This window comes from Typopeltis vanoorti, chromosome 4, assembly GCF_054136105.1.
Source record: "Typopeltis vanoorti isolate ZY-2024b chromosome 4, IOZ_Tvanoo_1.0, whole genome shotgun sequence".
Classification (NCBI taxonomy): domain Eukaryota; kingdom Metazoa; phylum Arthropoda; class Arachnida; order Uropygi; family Thelyphonidae; genus Typopeltis; species Typopeltis vanoorti.
Genome location: NC_143552.1, coordinates 107,590,709 through 107,607,667, shown reverse-complemented (window position 1 = coordinate 107,607,667; position 16,959 = coordinate 107,590,709). Strand labels below are relative to the sequence as shown.

Below are 16,959 nucleotides of genomic sequence, written 5' to 3'. Positions count from 1 at the left end.
TGTGTACTATACTCTGACCAACAAATCCTCTGTGCTACTAAGCTTGGATATAGAAAAGGCATTTGATACCATAAACTATTTTTATATTTATTCAAAGTTGTAGAGGAGATAGAATTTGGCCCGAAATTTAATAGCTGGCTGCAAACTTTCTACGAGAATGTAGAAAGCCAAGTACTCGTGAGCAAGAAGCTATCTGCATCACTTAAAATGAAATGCTTGAGGGATGGAGACCCCCCCTCCTCTATGGCCCTTTTCGCCCTTCCGCTAGAACCAGTTATCAGAGTGATCAACTCAAACAAAGAAATCAAAGGAACAAACATTTACGGAGAGCCAAGCAAAAATCCTGGCATACACCAGGTGTATGCTGATGACATCACGTTGATCCTAGAGATGGAAAGATCCATAGAAGAATCAATGAAATTACTAGAGGCTTTTGCAAGAGCCTCTCTACTGAAAGTAAACCTGAATAAATCTCATTGCATGCTTATATGAAAATGGAAAAAAAGAACGCCGAGATCCCTTAAGGCATGAGAATACACATGATATACTTACAGGTGGTGTGAGTTAAAATAGGTGGCCCAGAAACGTATGAAGAGCAGTGGAAAGCACTCCACGCAGCTGTTGCGAGGAAAATAAATACCATGCTTCCGAGACAACTATATGTAAGGGGAAAAGCAAGAATATTCAACAGGTATTTATCCTTTCGCCTGCGGTACAAAGTAAACAACGTCCCGTACCATGGGCAATGGGCAGACATGATCCACAGCAGTGGCGCACTCAAGATTTAATCTGCGGGGGGGGGGGGGAGCAAGCACTCATTTAATCTTGGAAGGGGAGCAAGTTGAGTAGACGATTTGAGAATAGACACTACGCATTGCATACGACCTATGACTGAATATCTGCAGTGATCGCCAATACATGAAACCCGTGATCTTCTCTGGTCTGGCTCGGGCAAACGAAGTAGCGCTCGGTCCTCCCGAGCATTACTTCGCTCGCCTTACGTGTACAGCGGCCGTGGTTCTCTAGAGGTATAGGGTATTCCCACCTTATGTGACCGCTAATTCATAAGTAGTATAGAAATAGAAGACACGACACAACATAAATAAAAAAAATGAATTGTAATTAGGAAAATATTTTCCTTTTTCTTTTGGGGGACACGAGGTCTGACCCCCATTCCGCGTGCGCCACTGATCCACAGGCTGTGCGTCACCTGCTCTGGGGCTCTCGGTACGAACCGATGAGGAGAGCAACACTCTTTCACGGAATAGAAGCCGGAGGCCTAGATCTACTCAATATCCACTCAAAAACAACTATAAACACAGTGAAGACTTCTTAAAAGGCAAATACTAAGTTTTACCATGGATATGAAATTGTGTTCCTACAGAAATGCCTCCTACACAGAATAATCAGCACAACACCAGAGATTCATGGAAGAGTTCCCAGAATATTTACAGAGATTGCAGAGGGATACTTATTTGTGACAGAACACATCAGCACCGAAACCCGTAATTGGTCTAAAAGCAACGTACTCCAAACTAAGTAGAACAACCTTTCCCATTCCACAACATAGAGAATTAAGGAGAGACCAAATCACACTCATTCCTGCATTAAACAATATCTTCAAACTACCAATAAATCCGAGATATAAAACTTTCTTCTATAAAGTCCACCAACCAAGATGTGGATAGTGGCTAAAGATATACCCCTCGAAAGTCATGCAACATGTCCGTTTTGTCCAGAACCGGAAAAATTATACCACCTAAAGATATATTGTAAACAAGCATAAGAAACTTGAAAAGCTGTTAAAAGATGGCTTCTTGAAATTCAACTACTTAACGAGGAAATATTATATTGCTTAAAGGGAAAACATAAACAGAGTGCAAATAATCGTTCTTATCCTAACGATGTACGCAATTTGGGCTCACAGGTGAGACCCAGCATATGGAAGAGAAGACAGTCCGGGTACCATTTCGAAACTACATCACTACATTCAGGAAGCGATGACCAATTCAGTCCAAACTATAATAATTTGCAGAGGAATGATCCCACTTATTCTTCCACTTGATATCACACGAACCCTCTAATCCACAACAGAACACACCAACATCATCATCACTTCAGTAAAAATAATGTACATCTGAAATGCAATCAGAAGAAAAACTCCTAGCTCTCCACTTCCGTCAGAAGAAACCGCGCTAACGCTACACTTCAATCACGTGAAACAGATCGCCCATTGCAGGAAAAAGCGTGATCCCCCACCTCAACGGAAACAATGAACCCACAATCTGTTCATTGTTTCCAAAGTAATGGGACATTAACACTCCAGTATATCTACCACTATATGAGTTAAATAAAAAAAGTAATTTCAATAATTTCTCTGACAATAGTGTAATTCCTACAGTCTTAGGAATTACACTATTGTTTTAGTCATCAGGGTGATGACAACCTATTCAGTGCAACAACAAAACTTCAAGTAGACAATCAAGTAAATTACACTCCTTAAATAAACAATAATGTCTCATATTTAACTGAATAAAGGAAAAGAAAAACTCAGAAAATACTAAAATACACCATAATTTTAATATGAAATAAGTGCAATATAACAGCTATCTTGTAATATACTGGAAGAAATTTCTATATATGATTGTATAAAATATTATTTCGCTGTACATATGGTATACATAATTTGTTTTGTATCGCATATGGTTTGTTAAATATATACAGGATGTCCCAAAATTCACGCAAGATTTAAATTTAGCGCCATTTGTGCGGTAAAGTGTTGCCAACGAGAAAAAAAAAAGACAGCGTGACAGCTGACAGTTCAGGGTTATTAAAATTACTACACACAGCGAGAGAGTTCGTTGAATGGATTATGGAACAACAACAAGTGGATGCTTATTTTTCGAACAAAATCATCTTCAGCGATGAGGCTCATTTTCATCTTGATGGCTTCGTTAATCGACAAAATTGTCGCATTTGGGGTTCAGAAAATCCACGAGTGATTGTTGAGAAACAAATGCATCCACAACGTGTCACTGTTTGGTGCGGATTTTGGGCTGGAGGCATCATCGCTCCATTCTTCTTCGAAAATGCGGTTGGTAAGGCAATACCACTTAATGGTGCTCGCTATCGCGATATGATAATCCAGTTTTTTGTGCCTAAATTGCAAGATATGGATGTGGACGACATGTGGTTTCAACAAGACGGTGCCACATGCCATACAGCCCGAGAAACAATTCAATTACTGCATGAGTCATTTCCTGGTCGTGTAATTTCCCGTTTTGGTGATCAGAATTGGCCGCCCAGATCATATGACTTAACGCCGTTCGACTTTTTTCTTTGGGGTTTTTTGAAGTCTAAGGTCTATGCCAACAAGCCCACCACCACCCACGCCTTGAAGGAGGAAATTGAGCGCTGTATCAACGAAATTCAGCCACATTTATGCAAAACGGTCGTGGAAAATTTCGAAAAAAGAGTGCGTATGTGCCAGCAAAGCCGTGGAGGCAATTTACCGATATGCTATTCCATGCATAACCCTATACTGCATACTTTATGAATCAATAAGAAATTACAATTTTTAATTAAAAACCTGTGTTTTCTATCAAAATTACTTCTTGCGTGGATTTTGGGACACCCTGTATAATAAGTATGATTAAAAAAAAAAAAAAACTCGGTTGTGAAATCGGTAAACTAAAGGTCTCGGGTTTTTCGATAGCTTATACTTTTCTTCTTTGAATTGTTGTTGTTTTTCTTTTTAAATCATTTTCAATGTACTGAAATGTTTGTATTCTGTGTGTCACTTGTTCTTCTTGGGGTTTTCTTAATTTTTTCTTGAACTTCAACAATAATAATAAAATGTTTGGACCACATTAACCACTTATAGAGTCGCCAGGACTCATGGACTGCACTGGAGTTGGCGTCTATAAATTGATGCTGTAAATTGCTCAACATTAAATTTTATTAACATAATAATTATTAATTATTGTTATTAACATTTAATAACAATTAATTTTGTGCAATTTACCTAGTTAACAGGTTATAGGCGTAAACCTCAATACAGTACGCAAGACCTCGCCACTCGTTACGTTGTTAGTGTGGTACAAACTTATTATTATTAAAGTTTACAAAAAAAATAACTTAAAACACTAGAAGAGCGAATGACACATAATAAGAAAACTTTGTACACGTAAAATGATTTTAAAAGAAATGTAACAATTTAAAATATAACAGTACCATTGCCGAAACCCGGGATCGAACCAGGGACCTTTAGATCTTCAGTCTAACGCTCTCCCAACTGAGCTATTTCGGCTGTTAGAACAACCACAGAAATGATATTCATGGAATATTCGAGCTTTACATGCAATTTCTATTTTTTTTTTTTTTAATGCAATTTTTAACAAAGACCATCAACGATTTATAACTACTGAATTTATGTGTTACTTTATTGACATTTCATGGGTAGGAGATCTTCAGACTTTTATTTTTAAAATTTTAACAACGATACTATGCAAATTATTAAAAATACTTCAATACGTATTCAAGTTACCGAGCAATACAACTTATGTTTATCAAAAATGATTTTTCGCGATTTCAAAAGGTAAATCTATTAGAAAGCCTCAGAAGATTGAAAACTGTTATAGCAGCAAAGGGCGATCGATCTAACTCCATATTAATGCCTTTCACATTATAGTGAGAGTTGGGAAGAACAGGTGTCTGGATATTTTGGATCACATAGTGTAACATCAGCTGCATCGTCAATGGAGAACGTATACAACAAGTAAAACATTTCAGATATTTAGGCACAATTTTTAATAAAGATGGCAGATTAATTACTGACAAACAACAGAGATCGCAATGTTGATATGGTAGGAAGTCAGCTGAATAAGTTTATATGGAATAAGAGAGAGATATTAGTGAATACACTAAATTAGCGGTGTATAAGACAGTTTTCAAAAACACTTGATGAAAGACTGGAGACCACAGATATCCAATGACGGAATTATATTTAAAAAAAAAAAAAGATTATTGCGAAGGAACTGATGTTGTTAGCATTTCTAGAGTGTGTGAGCTAATGTCAGGTACTTTGGTGATTTAAACAGAATAGGTGAGAGAAAAGGTTAGAACAATTTTTTTTTGCCCGGATGTATGTTTGGAAAAAAGACTCCAAAAGTATTTGTAGCACTGAAAATAGAGTGCTACAAATAACGGGTTATTATTTTTAAATGATACCTCCAGAGAGTCGGCGACTCATCGTGAGAGGCCACATATTACACGAATCAGCTGTCATTGTTATTCCCGAATTCATTGATGCTACTAGCACACACAACATCCAAAGGCAATCCATTCCAATCGCGTACTATTATGCTTTATGAGAGAAAATTCTAGCCTAACTCCCCTGCGTGACAGCATTAGTAGTATGTTTGTCACTATGAACAAGATCAAGATGTAGATAGCATAAGAAAACATTACGTCATTGGTCGATAAGATAAGAAGGGTATCCCTGTATCAATGGGTATCAATGCTATCCCTGTCTGTTCTTATTAGATGTAAATAGTGACGTCATTTCTCAGCAGTAAATAAGTGACGTTATTGTGGTGTGAATGCGTGATGTCACATCTTTCAGGGGACATATCTCTATGAAGTCACATTGTATCTTTGATTCGAATGTGGAATTCTGGGTGATGGTTAGAGATAAGATAAGGATAAGTGACTTTATTGAGCTGATGATGGTTAGAGTATGGAATCCTTGGAATTTCCCTGGGGGAGACATCTCTCTCTCTTTCACGTCACGTTGTGTCTTTTGTTTGAGTGTTTAATTCTGGGTAATGGTCAGAGCATGAAATTCTGGGATGTGACGCCATGTGTCAGTGATGTGAGGTGAGCCTTTGGTTCGAATGTGGCATTATGGCTAATGATTACAGATTGGAATTCTGGGTTTGTCATTAGGTAGCAGTTAGACATTTTCTAAAATAATTAATTACTGGATAACAGCATGTTCTCCTCCTCCTCACCCCCCTTACACACAAGCACACACATACACTCACATTTTGTTTTGTTTCCTATGGTAGTAAGATTTGGTGTTTTAACTGTGTGTGTGTGTGTGTGTGTGTATTATTTCATCCCTAATTTAGAATATAGGAATTTTTTAGTTTAGTGTCAAGAGATGTCATCCCAATTTTTTTTACGTTTATGTCTTCTTGTCAATAGGTAGCAGTAGATATTTTTCTAAAATAATTAACTACTGGATATCAGTGGTGTCCCCCCCCCCTTCACCCACACCCATACACATACACACCGCCACTCACATTTTTGTTGTTCCCTGAATGAATTTCGCTGTAGTGCAAACAGATGGTAGTAAGATTTGGTATTTTAACTCTGTGTGTGATATTTTATCCCTATTTTAGACTATAGGAATGTCTAGTTATTGTCAAGAGATGTCATCAAAATTTTTTTGCATTTACAGTTTCCTGACAATAGGTAGCAGTAGACGTTTATCCGTCTACTGCTACCTATTGTCAGGAAACCGTAAAATAATTAACTAATAGATATCGGTTTTCTCCACTTCTTTTTACCTTTTTGTTCCCTGCATTAATTTCACAGTAGTAATAACACATGGCAGTATGGATGGCATGTCACTGTCATCTACATCTGATAAGAACAGACAGGGATGACAGTGACATGCCATCCGTACTCCTTTACCTTTACTCCTATTTGGTTCTTAGTGCCAGAATTGTATTAAGGGATAAAATTATGAATTGATATATCAACTTCTGAGCAGAATAACTGAGTAAAAACCTTGAATATTTTTGCGTGCATTATTAAGTAGAAATCTATGTTTCCAATAATCTTTTCACATATATAACTCAACCAATATTTTAATCTGTTAAAGATTCCTTTGCACAAAATATATACAAACGGTCTTCGTATAGTTGCCATTTTATAGATCTTAAAAGCTCATTACTTTTTCCCTAATTAAATTAACTTTTTTATCATAATTAAACAGAATTGCATTACAGTATAAAATTATGGATTTAATATCAACTTCTAAGCAGAATAACTGAGTAAAATAATTTCACTGTGATGTACTTGAATATGGAAACACTCCAATGACACAAAAATTTGTTCATTTAAGTTTAAAAATGCATATTTTAGTTTGCTGAAATATTATTTATAAGTATATTCACAGAGAATAATTGGAAACATTTCTTGCCTACAAATATGTCACAAGATTTAGTTTACACTCTTAACATTTTCCAATGAGTTTAATAAATAAAATGTTTGTTACTCACTCTTTCTTGGTTACATTACATCAAAATAACTGGTCATGTAAAAGAATCTTAAGATCTGATATCATAGAAAGCACAGCTCCATACATTTGATACGGTGTTAGTCTCAAAACGACACTATGCCTGTTTATCGATTTCTCATATTCTTTTTCACCAGATATACAGAAGCAGTCTTCGTATAGTATTTGTAAATGTCCCAAAATAATGAATCATTATCGAATTGTATATAGTCTTGAAAGTCTAATTTAACCATCAAAGAATTCATATGACTGCCAATTATTTTTCCCATGATACGGATAGCCAGTAATTTAGTTTCCAAAAATAGTAAATGATTATCAATGTCATACATTTTTGGTGAAAATCGCTCTGCTTCTTCGTACCTAATAGAGAAAATTTTACTTACACCATCTCCTGTTTCCTTGATGATTAGTTCACTATCTTAGCATTTGAGAATATTAGAGTCCAATTCGTACTCTCCTCTTCTTTGTAAGTATCCTAGGATATGACTCCACCAGCAGCATAATCTTTCCCATATGCTTCTTGATAACCACAACACAATGTATGTATCTTCCAAAATAATAATTGGTTTCATCCTTTTAGAGCTAAGTGGTGTGTTTTGTCTCATGCTGTTTTCCTGAAGAAAGAAATTTTCAAAGGCTTTTGGGGCTCACCCTTTATTTTACTTTACCAGACACACAATACACCATGATACAAGATGATTTCTGCGCTAAATGAACGAATTGCAGTAACTGAAAAAATGCACTTGAGTCTTTGCACTTGACAGGGATGGCAGTGATGTCACTACCCTTCTTATCTTATCGACCAATGACGTCACGTTTTCTTTTCTTATCTTATCTACATCATATCTTGTTCATAGTGACACTCATACTACTAGCATTCATTCTAAACTTCTACGGATTGCCTTGCATCCTTTCTTCACCTTCCCTAATTTGAAAAAATTTCATCAATTGAAATCCTGTGTGACCCTTTCAGAATTTTGTAAGTCTCTATCACATCACCCATCTTTCTCATTTTTGCTAGTGTTTGAAGCCTACAAATTCTCAACCTGTCTCCATAATCAATATTCCAGCATTCTGATATAATTTTTGACACTTCCACTGTATATATATATATCAGTATCAGAATAGTACCTAGGAGATCAAATCTGAGCAGATATACTCCAAGTGAGGTCTTATCAAATCCTTGTAAAGAGGCAAAATGACTTCCTTATCTTGACATGTCAAAGTTCGTTTCAGCATTGCAATTATCTTTTGAGTTGTATTTGCAATCTTTGCTACCTGGCCTCTGAACTTCAATTTCCTATCTACTAAAACTCCAAGAGCCTCATCAGCTTCTTCCAGCATAATCTCACCAATATAATACGACATTGGATATCTAATCGTACTGAAGTGGATGACTTTAAGTTTACTGACATCCATTTTCCCACTCCCATAATTCCCGAGTGTTATTATTATTATTATTACTATTATTATTATTATTATTGCATAACACTCCCAGGGAGTCCAAAGACTCATCGAGGGAGAGTACCTACTCTACAACTCTCCATTCTCCACTAATCGCAACTACCTTCATCACCTACACCAACGCCATCTACCACTGACCACCACCACCACCATTAGTATTTTCACATAATCCATGCCCACGGCGGGATTCGAACCCGCAGCCTTTTGGCTGGAGTTGTTTTTATTTATTTTTATTTTTAGAAATAGGGATTTATTAAGAATTCGGAATTTTTTTACATGCAGAAATGCACGTCAATGTGTATACTTATTGGTAATAAGTATACACATGCACTATGCCTAACTGGAAATTTTTTATTTGAAGTTTTATATTCGGAAATATGCAGCCATGTTTTGCTGGAGACAGATCTATATTTTAGTTTTAGCGGCAGAATAAAATAAGAAGGAAATAGAAAAAAAGACAGACCACTTTTCTGTATTGAACTTGGAGTAATTTTTCTCTTTCGTTTCTTTCTTTCTTTTTTTTTCTTTCTTTATGTCTTACTTTCTTAATTAGCTGGTTTGTGCAAAACAAAAGATCGTCAGAAAATCGTGTGCTACTATTTATGATGAAATATATGTTCAATGTTGTCCAGATTCATTATTATTATTATTATTATTATTATTATTATTATTATTATTATTATTATTATTATTATTATTTCCTTCGCAGGTTGACGAAGACTAGTTATTTCTCAGATGCTTTCTTCCTCTTTTGAGACTATCCTGACGAACTAAGGCAGTTAGGAATGACTGAATGCTTAGATACAGTTTTTAGCAGCGCCATCCGTTATCCCTGTTTAGGTTTCTGGAGAAATAAAAAATATTATGATGTTCATTCTAAAATTCTTTGTGTCCATCTTGTATTCCTTAGACAAGACTTTGGGCTCATGGCATACTAGACCGATATTTGGCAAACATCTGATCACACTAAAGATTTCGCTTCCTGAACTTTTCAGTATGATCAGTATATAACATTATCTAATGCTGTATGTGGACTAGATTAATAAATTATAGACACTAAGGAGGAGTCTCCCTAACTCAGTCAGTATCGATGCCCTTTGGTTTGGTTGGCAATTTACAGAATTAATAATTTATAGAGGCCACCTTCAATACGATCTGTGAGACCTCGTGAGAGTGCAAAGAGTTAATGTAGTCGAGCCTTATTACTTTACATTTCATGAGAAATTACTGAAGATAGCGAAAATGATTTAAAAAGAAAAGCACCAACTAGGAAAAAAGAAAAGAATTATTCTTGCCCAAACCCGGGATCGAACCAGGGACCTTTAGATCTTCAGTCTAATGCTCTCCCAACTGAACTATTTCGGCTGTGCAAAAATTAAAAGAATAGATATTTATGGAATATTCGAGCTTTATAAGCTTTTTTTTTCTTTTTAAACTTTTTTAACTTTTGCTTAATATCCAATGGACAACTATTAACAATTGGTTAATGCGTTCTAACCGTGCATTCCTATCTGAATTGAATGCTTTATTTGAGATTTGTTGGATACGTCTGAAGACCACGGATCTTCAGAATTTATTAAAAAACTTTATTAACGATGGCATGTAAATCATTAAAAGTAGAATTTTCACATGTATATAATTTTACCTGTACCGTATTACTCTAATAGAACTCGCACTTCTTTTTTTTTCCAAAAAATTAAAGTTAAAAATCGTGGTGCAAATATATGTGGGGATTTTCAGAAACTAAAGTTTTTCAAGAAAAAAACTAAATTGCAGTTTATAATTAAATACTCAGTATTCAATTATAATTTATAATTGCTCACATTATTTATAAAATAAATGTATTTAAATTTTAATTATCAACGTTATTTTGGCAGTCGGCTACTCACCTTCATCCCGTGATATATTTGAATCTTTAGCGATTCAAATATATGTTTCCGTAATTAAATTAAAACAAATAGTTTCATCATTGCTTGTGTTTTTATCATTTCGGAATCACTAAGATCACCATGATTTTTTTTTTTTTTTAAATTGAAGATCGGTATGGCTTACCAAGAATCTCTTATTCGCTATCGCTCCTTCCGGTCTCGAGAACGGTTTCCTACTGGCTTGACTGGTTGCTTTCATCTCTATGCATGTGATTGGTGCGGTATTAACAAAAGATTTCGCAACTCAACGACAAAGGCAAACCAACAGTTGTTGAGTTGAAATGCTGATTCTCTTCAACCGAATTCCAAAATATTTGAAACTGCAATAACAACATTCACTATTTATTTCTTAAAGTTCTAAATATATGAAACTTTTTAATTTATTTTTTCATAAAATAAAATCAGGGATGAGAGATATACGCGAGGGCGAGTTATATTCGAGTAAATACGGTATATAACAGGGGTGGCCAACGTGTCCTTTTGGAGCCAAAATAATTCCGGTAAGTCTTAGAAGCCGCAACCTTTAACCGATGCGATGATTACGGGAGTGAGTGTGTGCATGGCGAGGTTGTAACGAGCTTGTAAGAACTGCTTTGACTAATTACACACCTAATTTTAAGGAGCTTACTAAGAAAATGGAAACAAAGAAGACCTCTACTAGTAAATAAGTAACTAAAATTATTGTCTTTCGACTTTAAAAATTATTCTAATTGGTCAGAATAAACTTCATTTAATCTGTTTCGAATTAAACTTTTTATTGCAGTATTTTTTATTAAAAATACTGTTTTTCTGTGTCTTTTCTCTCTCTCTTTTTATTATTTTTATTTTGTTCCTCATTTTTGTTGTCTCCTCTGTGAAGAGCCGCATGCGGCTCACGAGCCACGCTATGGCCGCCCCTGATATATAATATTCTTTTTCGATGTTCTCCAGAGGAGAGCAATTCGAACTGCTAAATGATCTCTTTCTCAGTTGAACCTCTGTTACACGAGCGATCTGTTTCAGCCTGGTGCTACTGTTACATAGGCACTTCTTCACCGAGCTGTCATGTATCATTCCTCCGCTTTTCAAAGACGAGAAGCACCTGCCTTCCTTCCTTTTATAATCCGAGTGCAAGCTAACCAAGTCATCCTGCAGGATCCTTGCATTACTTTTATTTTCTACTTCCTCCTTAATTTAGCATCGTCAGCAAACAACTGCATCATCTGATTTTGTACTTGGTGGATAAGAGATCTCTCCCAACTCACTTCCCTTTTTCATGGTCGGTTTATTGGCCTGTCACGGCCAAGTAACTTGGCTTCTTTCCAATTTAATTACTGCTTAGGATAAGGCTATTAATTCTATCTTGTCCGCTATGTCTGTGAATGGTGTGTTCTTCTGTTCAGTTTTGCTGGAAGAAAAAAACCTTCCACCTCCGTGTATGATCGGCTAACTCCACCTCAGTTAAAAAAACTCTGGTAAAGATTCACGTCTTAGACAGGATTCGAATCCAGAACTTCCAACATGGTCTTCATAGTTCAGTCGTTATCGACAATGACCTTCGGTTGGAAATTCTGGATTCGAATCCTGTCTAAGACGCGAATCTTTACCAGAGTTTTTCTGGTAAAGATTTGCGGTAAAGAGTTTTTTTGCCAGAGTTTTTCTGGTAAAGATTCTTATTCAAACCAGATTTTACAAAAATCTGGTTTGAATAAGAATAGGGGAAAAATACAGGCGTATTAAATATGTTTTTAGATTGCACAATCGGTTTTGAGATGATTCTCCAGTACAGTCAGTAGGTCTACGAACTTTTGTTTTTATGAAGGTTCACAAATAAATTATTTAAAAATAATAATTTCGTTGATTGAGATTCAAATAAAGAAAGATAACATACAGAAATCGATTTAACATAGATAATTAAAAGTGAATGGGGCTACTACTGCTACCGAAACCTGGAAAAATGATTGAGGCAAGAATTTGAAAAAGAAATACAACTGCCGAAACCCGGGATCGAACCAGGGACCTTTAGATCTTCAGTCTAACGCTCTCCCAACTGAGCTATTTCGGCTCTTTTCGATACTATTTAAACAAACGGACTGTAAGTCGAACTCAACCATTTAGCTTCTGAACTTTTTAATTGTCTCCTTGTCTTATACAATCCAATGGGTCAAAGTCAAAGTATTATGGCGTGAAAAGCGATGTTAGTTTTATGTCTTTTGGTGTTTACAAATAAAAATTAATTAATAGTTATATATACATAATTAAAGAAACAGAGAAGGTATCTGTTATCTTTCGATGGGAAAAGATTTTATCGACATATAGTTTATGCTTATTTTAGTCAAATATTTATTTCAAATTGAAAATTTAATAACAGAATTTCCAGAGTAAACAACATCACACTGTAGGAGATATGTTTTGTATGAAATGGGCTGAGTGTTTGAACGATTTTTCTTTGGGGAGAGTACTTTGACTCAAATAGATTTCGTTTTATTAAGAGTGGACCACTCTTAATAAAACCACTCTATATCTAAACCACTTTGAGTGGTTTAGATATAGATATAGAAGAAATAAAGTATCCTAGTTGATTGGAGTGTTCCGAATTCCGTTAGGAATTCGGAACACTCCAATTTATTTGGATTTCTGCTTTGAGGTTATATTTGGAATTTTTCGATGTGCAGAAATCGTTAGGTAATAACCATAGGCATGCAGCTAGAAATTTTCATTTGATTTTTGGAACATATATTATTAGCCTTGCAGTCGTTTTAGGTTTTTTTTAATTCTATTAAATTGAGCCATCTTTTTTGCAATAAAAATATATTACATGATTCCTGATGATGAAACATTCGGCAAAATTCACAAACGTTCACTTAGTGTTTCAAGGGTCAGAATGGTTTGAGAGGAGGAAGAAAGAATCTGAGAAATTAGTCAGTAATTTTAGTCATCCTACAGAGAAAATAATAATAATAATAATAATAAATCAGTGTAATATTAAACATATTTAATGATAAATAGTACAACACATTTTCTAAGTAACGAAATCTTTTATTTTACAGAAAACTGGTAATTAAGACATCTCAAAACTTTACAAATGAATTCCTATTTCCTTTATACTTTATACACATATATATATCTACCTTATATATATAAAATGATAAGCCTTTTTATGTCATGTTTGCGTGTCACGTTTTGAAACTTAGGGGCTACCCTGAGTGTCGAGTCTTCAAAATTCGAGTCATCAGAATTCAAGGAGAACCGGCCTACCAGTCCGGGGTTGGGCGTCGTAGGCGCCAGGGGAGCGTAGCCCCCTAGCAGTAAATATTTTATTTTCATTTTGTGATTTTGAATAATTAAAGTGAGGTTCATAAAGAACCGGCCTACCAGCCCGGAACTCGGAGGTTGGGCGCCAGGGGGGGGGGGTGCTCCCTAGTATATATATATATATATATATATTTCAGAGCAAAGTGCCACCTGTTATCCCTGTTTAGATTTCTAAGAAAGAGAGAGAGAGAGAGAGAGAATATTAAAATGGAATTTATAGTTTTCAACATCTTTTTAACTATTCTAGCGAAATCTATTTCTGTCCATATTTAATTGCTCGCTCGCCATTCGAAGTAGCCTAAGGAATTTTGAAAATTATTCAGGAAATTGAATAATAATAAAAGCTAGTAGATATGAGACCTACACTAGGTCTCATATACTGTACTGAAGATAGCGTAAGTAGTTTACGTGGACGAATATCAATATTGAATGAGTTAAGACTGGATATATATACCCTAAATATCTATTTATGCAAAACTTACCAGCGAAGAATATATACATATTGGTTTAATTTCTCAGTTATCGGAACTCATATAAGAAGTATTTTGAATAATTTATGTATGACTTAATACAAAAAGAAAACTTCGGATATTACTTATGAACTCTTTTAAAGTTTGCATCTGTAAATTGTTAATGTGATCATTGAGGAACCAAACGACCGTTTGGTCTTCACTCTAACTCTTTTGCATACGAGCTATTTCTTCAGCGTTGTTAAGAAAAAATAAAAATAAAATACTTAACAAATTATATTTGTTAAGTGTCTTACCATATTTCTTGATACGTGAAAAATTTTGTTTACCTTTTATCACATTAATTTTTTGAGTCTTTATCATTTTTATTTTTAATTAAAGTAAATTATTAAAAATATTTGAATGCTCAAATGACTTAGTACTAAATAAAAAATAATAAGTAATAAATAAAAAATTAAGAGCATACTAAGCCGATATTTGTTGTTTCATCCAATCTTCCCCAAGTTTTGCCATTATCGATATCCAATACAATTTAATACTTATGCAGTGGACCATGTTAACAATTTACAGACTTTGTTAATAAAATATACGACATAGCGGATTAGATATCTCCAAAGTTTTATTATTTCTTATCACAAGTTAGGTGTAAATTATTATTATATTTTTAAATACTTAAGCAAGTTCAAATAATAAAATTATTTTAGCGCAAAGATAAAATTACAAGCTACGAAACATGGAATCAAACCTGTAGAAGGTCGGTTTAACTTTTTTTTACATGCGAGATATTTGGGCACAATTTGAAAGGACTAAGGAATATTTACAACAGATTAAATTTTTATGTGAACTATTCCAAAAATTAATTATTTTTGGTGGCTCCGTACCCGCGCCTACGGCGCGCAACCCCTATGTTACCAACCTTGACGTATTTACACTTTTACAACGATGCAAAGTGCCCATTCTAACTGAAGATATCATCCATTTGGACTTTTGCGTGGTTGAACAAATACGCATTGAAGTTGATTTCACTGGAATAATTAAAAAAGATGACAAAGAAAGATGACATTACAATTTACGAAACAGGATATTGAATCATGGACCTTTAGATCTTCAGTCTATCATTCTTGTTGAGTTATATTTCAAGTTGTTGCCTTAAATATTTATTGTATCCGATATTGATAAACATTTTTATCCCATAGCTTTATCTATTAGTAATATACAATACTATAGTATAGTATAGTATACTATAGTACATAATATACTATAGTACATAATCTAAAAAAAAAAACATCGAATCAGTTTTTAGATTTAATAAATATTTGTAGTATATGGAATCATATTATTGCTTTATGATGTATTACATATATGTATGAGTTTATGCTTCGAATATTAGTTTTAAGTGAATGTGGAAATTATTACAAAATAATTTCCCCGTGCATTTTTGTTTATTTTTATGTTATTTGTTCAGAAAGTTTCGCTGAGAGGTTTACACATCTCATCTATATTAACGGCAAACCAAAAAAATATCATTCCTTTTAAAAAAGTATGCTTTTAGATTTAATATATTCATTTAGTGAATTGTAGTATTCAGACTAATAAAAATATATACGTAAGTTAAATCCGTTTTATGTTATTTATTAATTGATCAAGCATAATCAGTTTGAAAAGTTTTAGATCCCGTACTTGGTGCAGGTTTAGCAATGTATTCAAAGTTCTCCACAATCTTCATATATTTGTGTATTATAATTCTATATAAGAATATTATATAGTTTTTAGTTAAATATGACGCTGCACTTCGGTTTGTTATTCATTATTATTTTGTAATTTCATCGTTTTATGATTAACTTATCTTCCCTACCGTAGGAAATTAATGATCATTTCATCGTCCGCGTTGTAAAAATAAAAAATAAATGTATTAAGGCATTGTACCAGCACATGCACTAACCTCGCTGTTGTTATTCATTGTTGCATTTATTAAAAATTAAATGTTAGAAATATTAAAAGAAAAATGTTAGAAAGCTGTTCCGTTCACTTTTTTTTTTTTTTTTTTTTTTTTTTGCTGCGTTAACTCTTAAAATGTTAGGGTGAGGGGGGGGGACAGGAATAATTTGGAAGAGCGGAGTGATACTGTTGCTTGGCTTTGATATAAGTAGCAAAATTATCAGTTACGACGTCCCCGTCCGGCAGGAATTTACTTGATCAAAAATGCACGCAAGTTTAGTAGAAATTGTCAAATAACAGTGAATTCAGCGAAATGTTTTCATTCTGTGTGGCGAGTTTTTGTAGTAAGAATGACGTCGTGTAGTTTGCCGTCATTCATACTTCGAATTAGCATTTCGAAATGAATCTCATCATAAATTGGACGAACTTCTAGAAATTGTACTTATGTATAATCGTAATAAATGTGTTGCTGATGAGGTGAAGTGACCGAACAATCAATGTCATGTACATAAAAAAAAAAAAATCCAGCTACGATTTAAAAAATAAAAAAAAATCCAGC

The 16,959-nt window shown here is 34.3% G+C and overlaps 3 non-coding genes across 3 annotated transcripts; all 3 read right to left on the bottom strand.

Moving 5' to 3' along the window:
* Nucleotides 1–4,236: 4,236 nt before the first annotated feature.
* TRNAF-GAA (transfer RNA phenylalanine (anticodon GAA)) lies at nucleotides 4,237–4,309 on the bottom strand. Its single transcript has one exon. It is a non-coding gene; the product is annotated as a tRNA-Phe (tRNA).
* A 5,753-nt stretch (nucleotides 4,310–10,062) lies between these two features.
* Nucleotides 10,063–10,135, bottom strand: TRNAF-GAA (transfer RNA phenylalanine (anticodon GAA)). The gene has a single exon. It is a non-coding gene; the product is annotated as a tRNA-Phe (tRNA).
* Nucleotides 10,136–12,669: 2,534 nt separating this feature from the next.
* TRNAF-GAA (transfer RNA phenylalanine (anticodon GAA)) lies at nucleotides 12,670–12,742 on the bottom strand. Its single transcript has one exon. It is a non-coding gene; the product is annotated as a tRNA-Phe (tRNA).
* Between the last annotated feature and the right edge of the window lie 4,217 nt (nucleotides 12,743–16,959).